The 16,490-nt window shown below is 45.4% G+C and overlaps 1 protein-coding gene and 1 long non-coding RNA gene across 6 annotated transcripts in view; one reads left to right on the top strand and one right to left on the bottom strand.

The window, feature by feature from the left end:
- Window positions 1-16,490, bottom strand: part of LOC140430375 (uncharacterized) — a 173,208-nt gene that overhangs the window by 7,084 nt on the left and 149,634 nt on the right. The window lies entirely within an intron of this gene.
- LOC140430378 (uncharacterized) overlaps window positions 1-16,490 on the top strand; it is a 69,059-nt gene that overhangs the window by 29,778 nt on the left and 22,791 nt on the right. For 2 of the 3 annotated variants that reach the window (XR_011949399.1, XR_011949401.1), the window contains exon 5: window positions 7,652-7,818. The exons of the other annotated variant lie outside the window; for it this stretch is intronic. This is a non-coding gene — a long non-coding RNA (uncharacterized lncRNA). The remainder of the gene's footprint in view (window positions 1-7,651; window positions 7,819-16,490) is intronic. 3 annotated transcript variants of the gene reach the window in all.

Below are 16,490 nucleotides of genomic sequence, written 5' to 3'. Positions count from 1 at the left end.
ATTCACAACATATATTAATGACATGGATGAAGGAAGTGAATGTAACATTGCGAAATTTACGGATGGCTTAAAAATAGATGGGAAAGCAAATGATGACGATGGCACACAGAGGGATATAGACAGGATAGGGGAGTGGGAAAAAAATTTGTCAGATGGAATTTAACGTAGGAAAATGTGAAGTTATGCACTTTGGTAGGAAGAATAAAGGAGCTGAATATTGTTTATATGGAGATAGACTGCAGAAAACTGCAGCACAGAGGGATTTGGGAGTCCTCGCGCATAAATGACAAAAAGCGAGCATGCAAGTGCAGCAGGTAATAGGGAAGGGAAATGGAATGTTGGCCTTTATTTCAAAGGGAGCGGAGTATAAAAATAGGGAAAGCCTGATGAAATTATACAACGCATTCATTAAACCACACCTGGAATAATTTGAACAGTTTTGGCCCCCATATCTCAGGTAAGATCTTCTGACATTGGAGGCAGTCCAGGGAAGTTCACTCGGTTGATCCCAGGTATGGAGAGATTTTCTTGTGAGGAGAGTGCTGTGTTATATAATTTGGAATAACACAAGCTGCCACTTGATGCAGTTTTGACTAAAAGATGCTCCAGATTTTGAAATGAGTTCAATGTGTTTTATTGAACTATTAACACAGTTCTCAATGAGTTTGACTCTCTGCTAACCTAAATGTAGTAACTCAGTCTGACTGAACCAGCCTTGCTCTAAGCCACGTGCTGGGGTGCGATGCTGAGGATACACCCTGTCTCACTCTGTAGATGTTGGTCTGTGGAAAGAGGCGGGGTGTGAGTGCCTCATCCCTTTTATAGTGAGATACCACCCCTGAGTGTCCTGACTGCTCATTAGTCGTGTCCTATTCTATGTGTTCATTAGCTGCATGCTTGCATATCATGACAGAGAGGTTGAGTAGATTGAATCTGTACTCATTGGAGAAGAATGAGAGATGACCATATTGAAACATATAGAATTCTCAGGAGGCTTGGCAGTGTAAATTTGAGAGGATGTTTCCCCTTGTGGGAGAGTCTCGGACCTGAGCACATAATCTCAGAGTAAGGGGGTCGCCCATTTAAGACAGAGATGAGGAGGAATCTTTTCTCTCAGAGGGCAGTGAATCTGTAGAATTCTTTCCCATGGAGAGCTGTAGAGGCTGGGTCTTTAAATGCGTTCAAGGCAGAGAAAGGTGTTTAATCAGTAAGGGAATCAAGGGTTAAATGGGGATTTAAACCAGTATGGCAGGGAGGTGGGTACCGGAGCAATAGGTCAGAAGGTGAAAGCATTGAGAACCAGAGAATAGGGCCAGTATGGCTCTGAGGAAGAGCAGACAGGGAGATGTTGCTGAAAACAGCGGGTCTGGTGGCCTGAAGTGCATGTGTTTTAATGCAAGAAGTATTACGAGCAAGGCAGATGAACTTAGAGCTTGGATTAGAACTTGGAACTATGATGTTGCTGCCATTACAGAGACCTGGTTGAGGGAAGGACAGGATTGGCAGCTAAACGTTCCAGGATTTAGATGTTTCAGGCGGGATAGAGGGGGATGTAAAAGGGGTGGCAGTGTTGCGCTACTGGTTAGGGAGAATATCACAGCTGTACTACGGGAGGACACCTCAGAGGGCAGTGAGGCTATATGGGTAGAGATCACAAATAAGTCCCAATGTTGGGAGTTTACTACAGGCCTCCCAACAGCCAGCGGGAGATAGAGGAGCAGATAGGTAGACAGAATTTGGAAAAGAGTAAAAACAACAGGGTTGTGGTGATGGGAGACGTCAACTTCCCCAATACTGACTGGGACTCACTGAGTGCTAGGGGCTTAGACGGGGCAGAGTTTGTAAGGAGCATCCAGGAGGGCTTCTTAAAACAATATGTAGATAGTCCAATGAGGGAAGGGGCTGTACTGGACCTGGTATTTGGGAATGAGCCCGGCCAGGTGGTAGAAGTTTCAGTAGGGGAGCATTTCAGGAACAGTGACCACAATTCAGTAAGTTTTAAAGTGCTGGTGGAGAAGGATAAGAGTGGTCCTAGGGTGAATGAGCTAAATTGGGGGAAGGCTAATTATAACAATATTAGGCGGGAACTGAAGAACCTAGATTGGGGGTGGATGTTTGAGGGTAAATCAACATCTGACATGTGGGAGGCTTTCAAATATCAGTTGAAAGGAATTCAGGACTGCCATGTTCCTGTGCGGAAGAAGGATAAATACGGAAAATTTCGGGAACCTTGGATAACGAGAGATATTGTAGGCCTCATCAAAAAGAAAAAGGAGGCATTTGTCAGGGCTAGAAGGCTGGGAACAGACGAAGCCTGTGTGGAATATAAGGAAAGTAGGAAGGAACTTAAGCAAGGAGTCAGGAGAGCTAGAAGGGGACATGAAAAGTCATTGGCAAATAGGGTTAAGGAAAATCACAAGGCTTTCCACACGTACATAAAAAGCAAGAGGGTAGCCAGGGAAAGGGTTGGCCCACTGAAGGATAGGCAAGTGAATCTAAGTGTGGAGCCAGAGGAAATGGGCGAGGTACTAAATTAATACTTTGCATCAGTATTCACCAAAGAGAAGGAATTGGTGGATGTTGAGTCTGGAGAAGGGGTGTAGATAGCCTGGGTCACATTGAGATCCAAAAAGACGAGGTGTTGGGCGTCTTGAAAAATATTACGGTAGATAAGTCCCCAGGGCCTGATGGGATCTACCCCAGAATACTGAAGGAGGCTAGAGAGGAAATTGCTGAGGCATTGACAGAAATCTTTGGATCCTCACTGTCTTCAGGTGATGTCCCAGAGGACTGGAGAATAGCCAATGTTGTTCCTTTGTTTAAGAAGGGTAGCAAGGATAATCCAGGGAACTACAGGCCGGTGAGCCTTAAGTCAGTGGTAGGGAAATTACTGGAGAGAATTCTTCGAGACAGGATCTACTCCCATTTGGAAGCAAATGGATGTATTAGCGAGGGGCAGCATGGTTTTGTGAAGGGGAGGTCGTGTCTCACTAACTTGATCGAGTTTTTCGAAGAGGCCAGAAAGATGATTGATGCAGGTAGGGCAGTTGATGTTGTCCATATGGACTTCAGTAAGGCCTTTGACAAGGTCCCTCATGGTAGAAGTCACACGGGATCAGGGGTGAGCTGGCAAGATGGATACAGAACTGGCTAGGTCATAGAAGGCAGAGAGTAGCAATGGAAGGGCTTTTGGAGGGCTGTATCTAGTGGTGTTCTGCAGGGATCAGTGCTGGGACTTTTGCTGTTCGTAGTATAGATAAATGATTTGGAGGAAAATGTAACTGGTCTGATTAGTAAGTTTGCAGACGACACAAAGGTTGGTGGAATTGCGGATAGCGATGAGGACTGTCAGAGGATACAGCAGGATTTAGATTGTTTGGAGACTTGGGCGGAGAGATGGCAGATGGAGTTTAATCCGGACAAATGTGAGGTAATGCATTTTGGAAGGTCTAATGCAGGTAGGGAGTATCCAGTGAATGGTAGAACCCTCAAGAGTATTGAAAGTCAGAGAGATCTAGGTGCACAGGTCACTGAAAGGGGCAACACAGGTGGAGAAGGTAGTCAAGGCGGCATACAGCATGCTTGCCTTCATTGGCCGGGGCATTGAGTATAAGAATGGGCAAGTCATGTTGCAGCTGGAAAGGATCTTAGTTAGGCCACACTTGGAGTATAGTGTTCAGTTCTGGTCGCCACACTACCAGAAGGATGTGGAGGCTTTAGAGAGGGTGTAGAAGAGATTTACCAGGATGTTGCCTGGTATGGAGGGGCATTAGGTATGAGGAGCGGTTGAATAAACTCGGTTTGTTCTCACTGGAATGAAGGAGGTTGAGGGGCGACCTGATAGAGGTCTACAAAATTATGAGGGGCATAGACAGAGTGGATAGTCAGAGGCTTTTCCCCGGGGTAGAGGGGTCAATTACTAGGGGGCAGAGGTTTAAGGTGCGAGGGGCAAGGTTTAGAGTAGATGTACGAGGCACGTTTTTCACACTGACGGTAGTGGGTGCCTGGAACTGGCTACTGGAGGAGGTGGTGGAAGCAGGGACGATAGTGACATTTAAGGGGCATCTTGACAAATACATGAATAGGATGGGAATAGAGGGATACGGACCCAGGAAGTGTAGAAGATTTTAGTTTAGACGGGCAGCATGGTCGGCGGAGGCTTGGAGGGCCGAAGGGCCTGTTCCTGTGCTGTACTTGTCTTTGTTCTTATAAGGCAGATAAATGGAGTTGAGGATTATCATATCAGCCATGATCTCATTGAATGGCGGAGCAGATCCGATGGGCCAAGTGGCCTATGTCTGCTCCGACGTCTTGTGGTTCACTTGGAATATCAGCAGTATTTAAGATTTTGTGATTCACCCGTCATTTTAAGGCTACAATGTTTACCAATTCGGGCTGGTACAGGAGCTCTTAAAAATAGTGGTTTGGACCCGGTTTCAGGACTCTCACTTCCATTACTGTTCTGAAAATTTTTGCCAGTGTGGGATAAGGCTCCTATGCTGGGAAGTATAATTCAAACCTGCCTGCAGCTTTAGTAGATTCAGCTCCCCTCTGCAAGGAGACATGGTTCACGGCCTCTCACGAAATATGAGTTGCTGAGAAACCCCAGTTCCAAGAGGGGAACAAAAAGAAAATCAGTGACCTAGATTTGTAATTCTGTCATTAACAGACTTTGAAATAAGAAAATAAACTATTTCAGTTTCATTAGTTAGGTGATGTCTGGTAAGTTACATGTGTTTTAATTGCAGTGATTCATTATAGTGCTCTTTCCTGCAGAGGTAGTTTTTCTACTCCATTGATCAGTGTTGAGTGCTGTGATACAATACAGTAGAAACAAGTAGAAAAAAAGTGCAGCTATGCTTGCAAAATTGAAGAAAACAGGGGATTTCTGGTCTAATAACTGAAGTGAGTTAATCACCAGAACTCTTATAAACTGAAAACAAATAAGCAGGTTCACTTAGAGACAAAAAGGCAGTCATCTGTTTTTGATTGACTGGACATCTGGGGGGTCATTCTCCGACCCCCCGCCGGGTGGGAGAATGGCCGTTGGCCGCCGTGAATCCCGCCCCCGCCGAAGTCTCCGGTACCGGAGATTGGGCGGGGGCGGGAATCGGGCCGCGCCGGTTGGCAGGACCCCCCGCTCAATTCTCCGGCTCGGATGGGCCGAAGTCCCGCCCAGAAATTGCCAGTCCCGCCGGCGTAAATCAAAGCTGGTATTTACCGGCGGAACCAGGCGGCGTGGGCGGGCTCTGGGGTCCTGGGGGGACACGGGGCGATCTGGCCCCGGGGGGTGCCCCCACGGTGGCCTGGCCCGCGATCGGGGCACACCGATCCGCGGGCGGGCCTGTGCCGTGGGGGCACTCTTTCTCTTCCGCCTCCGCCACGGCCTCCACCATGGCGGAGGCGGAAGAGACTCTCCCCACTGCGCATGCGCGGGAAACTGTCGGCGGCGTCTGACGCTCCCGCGCATGCGCCGCATTTCCGCGCCAGCTGGCGGGGCACCAAACGCCATTTCCGTCAGCTGGCGGGGCGGAAATCCCTCCGGCGTGGGCCTAGCCCCTCAATGTTGGGGCTCGGCCCCCAAAGGTGCGGAGCATTCCGCACCTTTGGGCCGGCGCGATGCCAGTCTGATTGGCGCCATTTTTGGCGCCAGTCGGCGGACATCGCGCCGTTGGGGGTGAATTCCGCCCCTGGTATATTTTATTAATAATGGTCGTCTATTTTTCAGTTTCAATGTACTTCACTGTTAACATTTCCCAGGGTTTGTTATTGCAGCTGAGTCCATAATGAATGTTTGGCTGAGTTTCAAAAGCTACAGATGCACTTATCTCAGCAGGAGCCTATTCTCACATTTTGATTGAAAGTCATTGAAAGGCCATTGAAGGATTATTTGTCTTTAATATGGTAAACAAATAAATGTTTTTACCATCAGTTTACCACTTGAGGAGATTGAATTCATAAAAAAAATTTGAATTTTATTTCAGTGTGAAGTGTTTGCGTGATATTGGTTGAAGTTTATTTTATAACTTTCCATTTCAAAGACACCTTGAGGTCTATCTGGGTGAGTGGCTATAGAGGATGCATGGGCCGTATGAGGGAGCATGGAGGGAGTGAGGGGTGAAGGGTGAAGGTTTGAGGGCCTAACATTCATTATTACCTGTGTGCATCTACCAGGATCAAAAACGTGGAATCCAGAAAAGGCCCAGCAAAGTCCACTTTTGACTCCCACCCATGGTCAATCCCATGGATGTCGGGAGGCTGAAGGAAGGAGGTCTCGATTCTCTAGGATGAATTACACTGCTTCACCAAGTCCGTGATGTCTAAGTTGAGTCCGGGCCAGAAGACATAGCTCCTGGCGAGCATTTTCATTTTTGAGAATCCAGGATGGACATTATGTAGCTCCAGTAGGCAGAGGACAACCACTGGGGACCCCCAAACAATGATACCATCCTCAACATTGAATTGATCTTTCTTGCTCAGATAAGGTTTCATGTCGCCGGAGAGTTGTCCTCGGACTCTGCTGTTCAGGGTCACGCGCTTCAATTTTGACATTGTTGGGTCCTTCTGCTTTGCAGACACTGGTAATGTGCCTGAAAAAAAACTTCCTCGTGACCTCTTCTAATGATGGCAAGGGAGCCGGACTTGTGGGCAGTGGGAGGTGACTCAAGGCATCAGTGTTAGCTCTTTGTGTTGCAGGCGGTGCTCAAAGAGATTTTTATATGCTGCAAGTCACAGGGCCCAGAACTGTATCTGGGCGGAGCCAATAGGAGGATTGCCATATCCTCTTTAAAAAAATCCCAATAAAGGCTTGTGGTTTATCATTATTATAAAACACGACCACCAAGCTCCCCTTGATTTGAGAATACTCTGCTCGGCATCCTAGAGAGCCCTCGATGCATTACCGATGGGCCTTTCCAGTGGTGTGAAAGCACTGCCCCAACCTCGTCAGGGGAATTATCACACGTCAGGATGAGTTCTTTTTTGGGTTTGAAATGGCCAACAAATTGCATGACAGCAGGTGGTCATAGAATTCCTACAGTGCAGAAGGAGGCCTTCAGCCCATCAAGTCTGCACCGACCCTTTGAAAGAGCACCCGACCTAAGACCACTACCCCACCCTCTCCCCGTAATCTCATAATCCCACCCATTTTAGGATATTAAGGGGCAATGTGGCGTGGCCAATCCACCTAGCCTGCACGTCTTTGGACTGTGGGAGGAGTTTCTTATTGGGCAAACTATCACCCGCTCAATAGGGGAACTCACAGTCCACAAAGCCTACAGGGAGGTCTATTGATTATCTGCCTTGTCCTTCGTGCACACCAGAACAGGATGGATGTTGTGAGATGGTGCTGAATGCTGAAACAAGTCTATTGTGCAAAAAAGCAGCTGTGGAGTAGCAGTGCACGCAATGAGCAGAAGGGATGGGCTCTGGAACAGAAATTGGAGAAGGTATCAGACCAAAGAACTCACAGGAACCACAAGTGTGATAAAAAGTTAAGAATTTGCAACAAACTGGGCCGACCTGATCAGTGTTGACACAAAGGGAGTTGTGGTCAGTGGATTCTGGCCTGCGATGGGCAGCGAGACTATTGAAATCCAATTCAGCTTTGATAAAGGGTCATCGAAATGTCAGCTCTTTTCTCTCCCTACAGATACTACCAGTTTAACAGATAAACTAACCAATTTGGTCATGCTGGAGGAGGGATAACTACTGGAAGGGCAATACAGAGAACTGTCCAGCTCTTCATTAAATAGCATCATGTGGGAAGATGGTTCAACAATTCATTTGAAGGACAGATGAAATTTACTACTGGATAAGGTGATTCAATACTCACAAACTGATTAAATGGAAGTCGCTGTAATTGGGACATTTTATATATACAGAGAAAGCTTCCACTGTGAATATCTTTTGGCTTCATTGACCATGACCGTCAAAACAGAGTGCAGGTATATTTTACAAGTTACACCTTTGAAAAAGGAAAATTGCCTTTATCTGCAGGCAAAATAAAAAATGTTTCTATTTGTCTGCTTATTGATCGATGATATTCTCCCTCCAGCCCCGAACACACGGACTGTCTGCACTGACATCCTTTTTTGTTGTATATATATTCGTTCATGAGCTCTGGGCATCTTTGGCTGGGCCAGCATGTATTGCCCACTCTTCATTGCAGAGTGCCTTGCTTGGCCATTTCAGAGGGTATTTTAAGTGTCAACTATATTGCTGTGGATCTGGAGTCACATGCTGGCCAGACCATGTAAAGATGGCAGATTTCCTTCCTTAAAAAGGGCTTTGATGAACCAGATGGGCTTTTACGACAATTAACAACGGTTTCATGGTCATCATGGAATCTTAGAATCCCTAAAGTTCAGGAGACCATTCGACTCATTGAGTCTGCACCAATCCTTGGAAAGACCACCCTACCTAGGCCCAATCCCCCACCCTATCCTGCAACGCCACCCTAAGGGGTAATTTTATCATTGCCAATCCACCTAACCTGCACATCTTTGGACTGCAGGAGGAAACTGGAGCACCCGGAGGAAACCCACGCACACACGGGGAGAACGTACAAAACTCCACAAAGACGATCACCCGAGGTCGGAATCGAACCTGGGTCCCTGGAGCTGTGATGCTTCCCTGGTGTTCGAGCCAACATTTATTCCTCAACCAACATCACAAACAGACCATGCCGGTCAGCACATTACCGTTTTCTGGGACTATGCTGTGCACAGAGCTGCCACGTTTCTATGTTACAACAATAATTACACTTTAAAAAATACTTCATTGTCTGTAAAGCATTTTGGGAGTATGGCTTGAGGTCACAAAGGTGCGGTACAAATGCAAGGCTTTCTTTACTGTCTGATGGTTTTGCAAGATAAAAGCTTTTACTTCGGTGCTCTTTGTTATGTAGCATCGGATGAAAAGATTGATCTTAAAACCATCGTATACAATTGCTCAGCCAATAATATTCGTCTTCGCTGTACGAGTTAGAGGAGCATGCCAAAAACAACTGTATAAAATAACGTTTAATTGATAAGTTGTATAGAAGCTGGTGGTCGTGTCTCTACCGACTGAGATTGACACTGAAGTAAGGAACATCTGTAATGACGCTTATTATATAATTACACTGAGCCCTGGAGCCTCCGTATCTGGCGTGAGTCAGCAGAGAAAAGCAAAGAAAATTGAAAAGCAATCAATTGCCTGCAACACAAAGCAAGGCGCTTGCTTGCTTTTTTGCTCGCCTCCCCCCCACCCACTCCACCCCCACACCGCCCCCAGAGAACCAGCTGCCATGTCCTTGTGAAGCTACTTCAGTCACTTGCTGTCAAACGAGGAAGGACACAAGAAACGGAGGCCACTGCTCTGAAGATTTGCTGCCATTTCCAATTGCTGCAAAGACCACAAGAACCTTGCCAGTTGAACTTAATATTTTGCAGTTCCCAATCAATGGATTTATGGGTCGACATGAAAGCCTGACATCGACTTTTACATACTTGACATCACATATTGCATTGGATGGTGCCGATACCATCTCACCAAACGTTGTGTTAGGTTAGCTGCCTCGGCCCGAAACAGCAGAATTCTCTCCCGAAACCTTACTCTCACAATCCACCTCTTGCTTTAAATTTGGCATTTTGATCAAACTTTGGGTCACCTTTCCCAATATCCTAAGTAACAGGCAAATGTTGTCCAAAAAGACAGTTTCTGCAAAGTACCTTGGGATATTTTACTCCATTAAATTCATTGTGTAAAGGCACAACTGAAATAAAAACGCCAGAGTATAATTAAATTAACAAGAAAATAAAAAACGCGTGTAGGCAGACTAAAGAGAACTGATATGATGTGAACTATGATGAAGTATTAGAGCTGGAAATAAGTCACAAAATGAGAGTTATTGCAGGAGGTGAAATCATTGTAGAAAGAAAGGGATAACAACTGAGACATACGGACATACGAATTAGAGTCAGGATTCGGCCATTCGGCCCCTCAAACCTGCTCCGACATTCAATAAGATCATGGCTGATCTAATTGTGACTTCAATTCCACACACTCGCTTACCCCCGATAATCTTTCACCCCTTTTTGCATCAAGAATCTACCATGTTGCTGCAGTGTTACTGCTGGACCGAGAACCCAGTTCCCTGGGGGCCATATTCGGGGTGTCGGACTTGCCAGAGCTCCAGACAGAGGCAAGAGCAGATGTGTTGGCCTTTGCCTTGCTGGTGGCGAGGAGGCGGCTCCTATTGGGTTGTGATCAGTTTCTCCACCCTGTTGTCCAACATATATAGGACTGTGAAAAAACATTCAATTGTTTTTATCACCAAAGGTTAACAGATGTGTTGCTGAAATATGACATTGACAATAAAGATGTGAGATTTATCCAGGGCCAATATCAGGACCAAATAGCGAGCATCAGACTAGAAGGTGGACAATTATACAAAGTTTCAAGTAAAGATAGGATTATGACAAGGCTGCCACCAATATTATTCAGTCTATACACAAAACAAATGTTTAGAGAATTAGTGTACTTCCAGGAGTAAGGAGGCAATAACATAACAAACCTGTGATACACTGACGATACAGCGTTCCTTGTAGAATCAGAAGAGGCCCTACAAAATATTAGAGATCATGTCCAATCGAAAAGTTTAGAATATGGCTCGAGTATGAACAGCAAAGACAAAAACAATGGACGTTAGAAGGAATACATTGGAAGAAACTAGAATGAAGATTGAAGTGGATGGCGTCACACTGGAACAGTTGGATAAGTTTATCTATTTGAGACAAATGATAACAGAAAATGGCTGCTGCAATGCCAAAATTAGAAGTGGGATAGAGATAGAAGGAATTTTGTAAAGTTGAAGGATGTGTTAACAACGAGAAAGCTCAAGCTTGTAACAAGGAAAAAATTCAAAAGATGCTCCATTCCATTCGCATTCCTGCCAGCCTCAAACATTAGGGCAATAAATAGAGAACTTTGGAAGAAAATATCTATGAATTGTGAATGCCAAGATGTGTGCTCAAAAAAAAAATCACAGGATGAATCGAAGATCAATGAAGAGGTGTTTGAAATTGCAAGAACGAAAGGAACTCTTTAAAAAGTGACAGCTAGAAAAGAAATGTCAATATTTTGGTCACTTGAGGGGTGAAGAGCGACAGAGATCTCTTCTAGATGGCGAAGTGGAGGGCAGCAGCAACCACGTCATATTTGGAGACGGATGTTGCAGAGCGGTGGCAGATGAGCTGCAGTGGGTGTGTGAAGAGGACGCAAAACAAATGAACAAGGCACACCGTGACAACAGATCTCCTGGCCGGAGTAGCTACAGGCAGCAGCAACCTCATCAATACAGGTCGTTGTTGTTTTGTATTTATCGGGGTGGGCTGCAAAACCCACTGAGAATTAAAGGTGGGAGGTGTTTTGATATGATGTGCATGTGCCTTTAAGGAAGCATTTCAAAGGGCGACACGGTGTCACAGTGGTTAGCACTTCATCCTCAAGGCGCCGAGGATCGATCCCGACCCCGGATCGCTGGCCGTGTGGAGTTTGCACATTCTCCCCATGTCTCACCCCCGCAACTCAAAGGTGTGCAGGGTAGGTGGATTGGCCACACTAAATTGCCCCTTAATTGAGAAAACCATAAGAAAAGGAAGCAATTCTTAAACTTCTATCGGTCATTTCATACATAGGGGATCATGGGTTATGGGGATAAAGCAGGGGAATGGAGATGAGAAACATGTCAGCCATGATTGAAGGCAGAGCAGACTCGATTGGCTGAATGGCCTAATTCTGCTCCCATATCTTATGGTCTTATACCTCGATAGGATGTGATGTATTTGTCTTATGACCTGTAGGCAGCAAACAAGCAGAAGGATAGAGGTTCAACATGTACCCTATAGCCTCCCTGTGAACATTATCTGTTCATAGTCTTCCCTGAAGAACTCACATTATTGATTCACCAATCTTTGTGTATGATTGGCACATTCTTCTTCTGTTTGCCGTAAACATAACCGAGGGCGGCGGGGAGGGGGATGTGTTTAACTCCTTCAATTTGCGAGAAAGCAGGCAAAGTGAATGTTAAAATGAAGCAACCCTTTTTATCATGGGGATTGGATCACCTGTGGCAGTCTGGGTGGCAGATATGTTCATTAACATATGCTAAATTAGGGCCCCATTCTCAAGTAAGATCCACAAGCAATTTCAGTGGCCAAGCAGCCTGAATGGCAGCACTATGTCAGAAGGATCAGCACCAACATTTCTTTGGGTGGGCCAAGAGGAGCAGGAATGCTGGCGTTGGGTCGTTCAAGATAGCACGGGCCTTGGTCACCTCAGACAACTCCCAAAGCCTGACCTTCGTCTCTCTCTCTCCCCACCCCCACTTCCCGGTGAGCAGTTTCCCGAGACCTGGTCAGTATGAGTATGTGTTTAAGTGTTTCGATTATTCCTCAATCCCTCAGTTAACATTCAACCCTTCATGTGCGAACTTTCGGTTTTAACTCCCAGACGGAGAGCTTAATGAAAGATAACAGCTCCTGCAACTCCCTGGCCCACAATCCACCCTCACCAAAAATGAATCAACTCTTTGTTCATTCGATTAATTGCTTATGCGGTCTTGCTGAGAATCAACCGATTTGTCACGTTGACGTATCATCACGGTTATATTTTAGGTGAAGAAACTCATTCAACACGAGTGGTTTTTTTCTCATTCATTCTTGAGATGTGGGCCTTGCTGTCTCGGCCAGCATTTATTGCACATCCCGAATTGCCCTTGAAGAGGTTGCCTTCTTGGAAGGGAAATTGTTGAAGGAGGTGCTATGGACATCCTGGTTTTTTAAAAATAAATTTAGAGCACCCAATTCATTTTTTCCAATTATGGGGCAATTTAGTGTGGCCAATTCGCCTACTCTGCACATCTTTGGGTTGTGGGGGGCGAAACCCTCGCAAACACGGGGAGAATGTGCAAACTCCACACGGACAGTGACCCGGAGCCGGGATTGAACCTGGGACCTTGGTGCCGTGAGGCAGCAGTGCTACCATTGTGCCACCGTGCTGCCCCTATGGACATCCTGTTGATGGGATATTAATAAACGTTCTCAGTATTCACCAAGATCAAAAGGTATAATTAATAGCCGGTGCCAGTCAAAAGCTCGTGATAAGAGAAATCAGCCCAATTGTTCTCCTGCATGGCGAGGTGCCCACCTGTAGCTGGGTTAATACTCGTGGCAATGGGATAAGGTCCTTAAGTGGGCAATAATTGGCCACCGAACGGCCTCAGTTGGCAGTGGGGCGGGAAGGTCAATTATGGGCCTACCTGCCTTAAACTTAATTCTGGCTGAAGGGTATTCCATTCGCCAGACGGGTGTCATATGTCACTCACCTTGCTGACAGAGAGGGCAGAAAATTCCCCCTTGTTTTCTCAGCAGTTTAACCGGCCGTGTTCATAAAGGTTGAAAATGGAGCTCGAAAAATAGTTTCGATTACTTTTTCTACCCATTGTACTAAACAAATCCGTTAAATCCTCCAGCAAGAATCATGGCTGAATAATGGCTCACTTAAGCAATCAATTACCAGATTAATAGTTGCAAACTTGAAAAGTGAGGTCATTAATCAAATTCTAAAAAGAAAATATTAAGATTAATTATTTTATAAAATGAAGATATAAATTTTAAACTTAATCATTTTTCAGAAGGGTGCAGTTTTCATACTTGAATTCACAATACATGCTCTACTTAACAATAGACTAGTCGCCCCAGTCTAATGTAGCCCCTGTGACAGGTGAGTGCGTACTTGACTGGGCCTTGGCATTCCCCCAGGCTCAATAGCAACAGGTCCTCAGCAAGGACTGAACTTTCACCCTTGAATAATACGGCACTTGGCCTCTGTATACTTTGTAGTTTCAGATAAATTCTTCGGAGATGTGGGCGTTAATGGCTAGGCCAACATTTTTCCCAACCATCTCCAGTTGCGCTCGAGAAGGTGGGGGTGAGCTGACTTTTGATCCTTTGCAGTCCATACACTGAATGGTAACACAGTGGTCAGCACTATTGCTTCACAGTGGCAGGGTCCTCGGTTCGATTCCCGGCTTGGGTCACTGTCTGTGCGGGGTCTGCACATTTTCACCGTGTCTGCGTGGGTTTCCTCCGAGTACTCCGGTTTCCTCCCACAAGTTCCGAAAGATGTGCTTGTGAGGTGAATTGGACATTCTGTATTCTCCCTCAGTGTACCCGAACAGCCAGGATTAAAGTGGGTGGACGAGGATACAGGAATCCGACCAGTAATTGGGCCATAAACCAGGTGACTGTAACATGAGGTGAACAACCTATGGATTTGAAACTAGGATAGTCAGCGAGTTGGGTAAACTCTGCAGGACTGCCTTGAGGGGTGCAAGCATTCTTCCTGTGCATTGACCTGGAGTGACTGGGAGGGAATTTAGTGAAAACCGGACCCCTCCCCCGGTTGACTCCTACACACCCATGATGAACCCTGGGGAGAGATAATTCAAAATACCAAGTCATGCCGAATGGGAAGAAACCCTGGTCCAAGTGGGTAGATTTTTGTAAAAACAAACAATGTCGGATCTTGGTAAAGAGTTAGGGAAACAGGCCTCCAAGCTGAGTAAAGCGATCGCAATAGCTAGCTGCATGGAGCAGCTCCGCGGGCAAGGAGCTCTGCGTCGTGGTGAGTACTCGCGCCATTTTTACGGATTTCTTTTTCTAGATACTGATTCTTTGTTTGTAAAGACTCAAAGTATTGATTTTGTTTTTGTTCATAAGCAAGGCATTTTTGTATAGCGATTTATAGAGTTAGATACTTATTTTGTGAAAGTTCTTCCCTCAAATTTTTATCAGATAGTCCATAAATTAATTGACCCACAATCATCGTGTCTCTGAAATCAGCATAATTACAGCCTTGTGCTATTAACTTGAGGACTGTAATAAAATCAGTGATGGGCTCTCAGTTTCTCTGGCATCTATGACAAAAGTTAAATCCTTCCAGCATTTCACCAGACTGACTTTTACAGTGTTCATCAAATTTTTTGAGTATTACTTCTAATTTGGTGTTGTCTTCACCTTCTAAGTAATTAAAGCAATTATAGATATCCCTAGCTTCATGCCCTCCTGTTGAGATTAGCAGTGCTATTTACATTGCATCAGAGGCCTTGCTCAAATCATTAGCTGCGATAAATATTTGGAACATCTTTTCAAACATTTTCCAGTTGTAACTTAAATTACCGGTTGTTTCCAACTGCCGTGGAGCTCCAACGAGTTTCATCGAATCAGTTAGTCGTCGAGGATCCATATGCTGCGAAGTCTTCCACGTCAAATATCTGGTTTGAATTTTCTTCTCTTTTTGTCTAACCTAATCTAACTAGTTCTTTTAAAGCCAACACGCCTGGCACCATCTTTTATTACGCTCCTGTATTATCTTTCATTACACATGTCTGTGTGTTTTGATATACTACGGAGTGTAATATGTGTTACTCAAACCTTGGTTACTGATGAAGTCTTCTGAATCTCGATGAAGACGACTCAAATTTGTCCAGTGGTTACAAAAGGTTTGAGTAACTATAACAATAATTGTGTGAGTTCTTTACGTTAACATTGATACTAGTAATAAGGTTGACAAGACCTAACTACAGTAACTACACTAATCATCTGAGCTAATCTGATACTCCTGCCCTTGTCACAGTCCATCCAAAAGAGAGAGAGAGAGAGAGAGAGACCCAATGTGGTTGCCTTTATACCCCTGTTGGTCCGGCCCTCTAGTGATCATGTGGTGCTACTGATTAAACATTAACCCCTTATGTACATGCACATACAGAGATCACTACAGAGGGGAGGAGAGTTTAAAATTTAAACAAGTGTTAGGTGATGCTTGGGAGAAAATAATGAAACTGAAGAGTGAGTTAGAGATACGAGAACAAAGGAACCAAGCCAACCTTCTGCATATGAACCAATTTCGACATCGCGACACAGCAGAACAGAAAGCAGATGAGTTAAAAGAGAAATGCAACAATCTGAAGTCCTACGCTCGGCAGGGAAAGAAATAGTCCCTGTGTGGCATCATTAAAAATGGTGGAACAAGATTGGGAAGTTAAAGTCACAGTTGACAATACAAAAGGGGATAGTGTGTGCCTTGACGACAGAGGCAGGGGATAGTGACCTAGGGGCAGAGTGGGAAGAGATAGAGGAGGAAGCCACAGATGACTGTAACATGACAGTGGGTGGGGACCCCCACCTCCATTCCAGATGGCTGAATCATCGGCACCCCCAGATAATTCCCCCGCCCCAATGAATGCACATGCAGCTATGGGCGGCATGGTAGCACAGTGGGTAGCAATGTTGCTTCACAGCACCAGGGTCCCCGGTTCGATTCCTGGCTTGGGTCACTGTGCGGAGTCTGCACGTTCTCCCAGTGTCTGTGTGGGTTTCCCTTCGGGTTCCTCCCACAAGACCCGAAAGACATGCTTGTTAGGTGAATTGGACATTCTGAGTTCT

The sequence above is a fragment of the Scyliorhinus torazame genome, chromosome 10, assembly GCF_047496885.1.
Source record: "Scyliorhinus torazame isolate Kashiwa2021f chromosome 10, sScyTor2.1, whole genome shotgun sequence".
Taxonomy (NCBI): Eukaryota; Metazoa; Chordata; class Chondrichthyes; order Carcharhiniformes; family Scyliorhinidae; genus Scyliorhinus; species Scyliorhinus torazame.
This window is presented reverse-complemented; position numbering and strand designations above follow the sequence as displayed.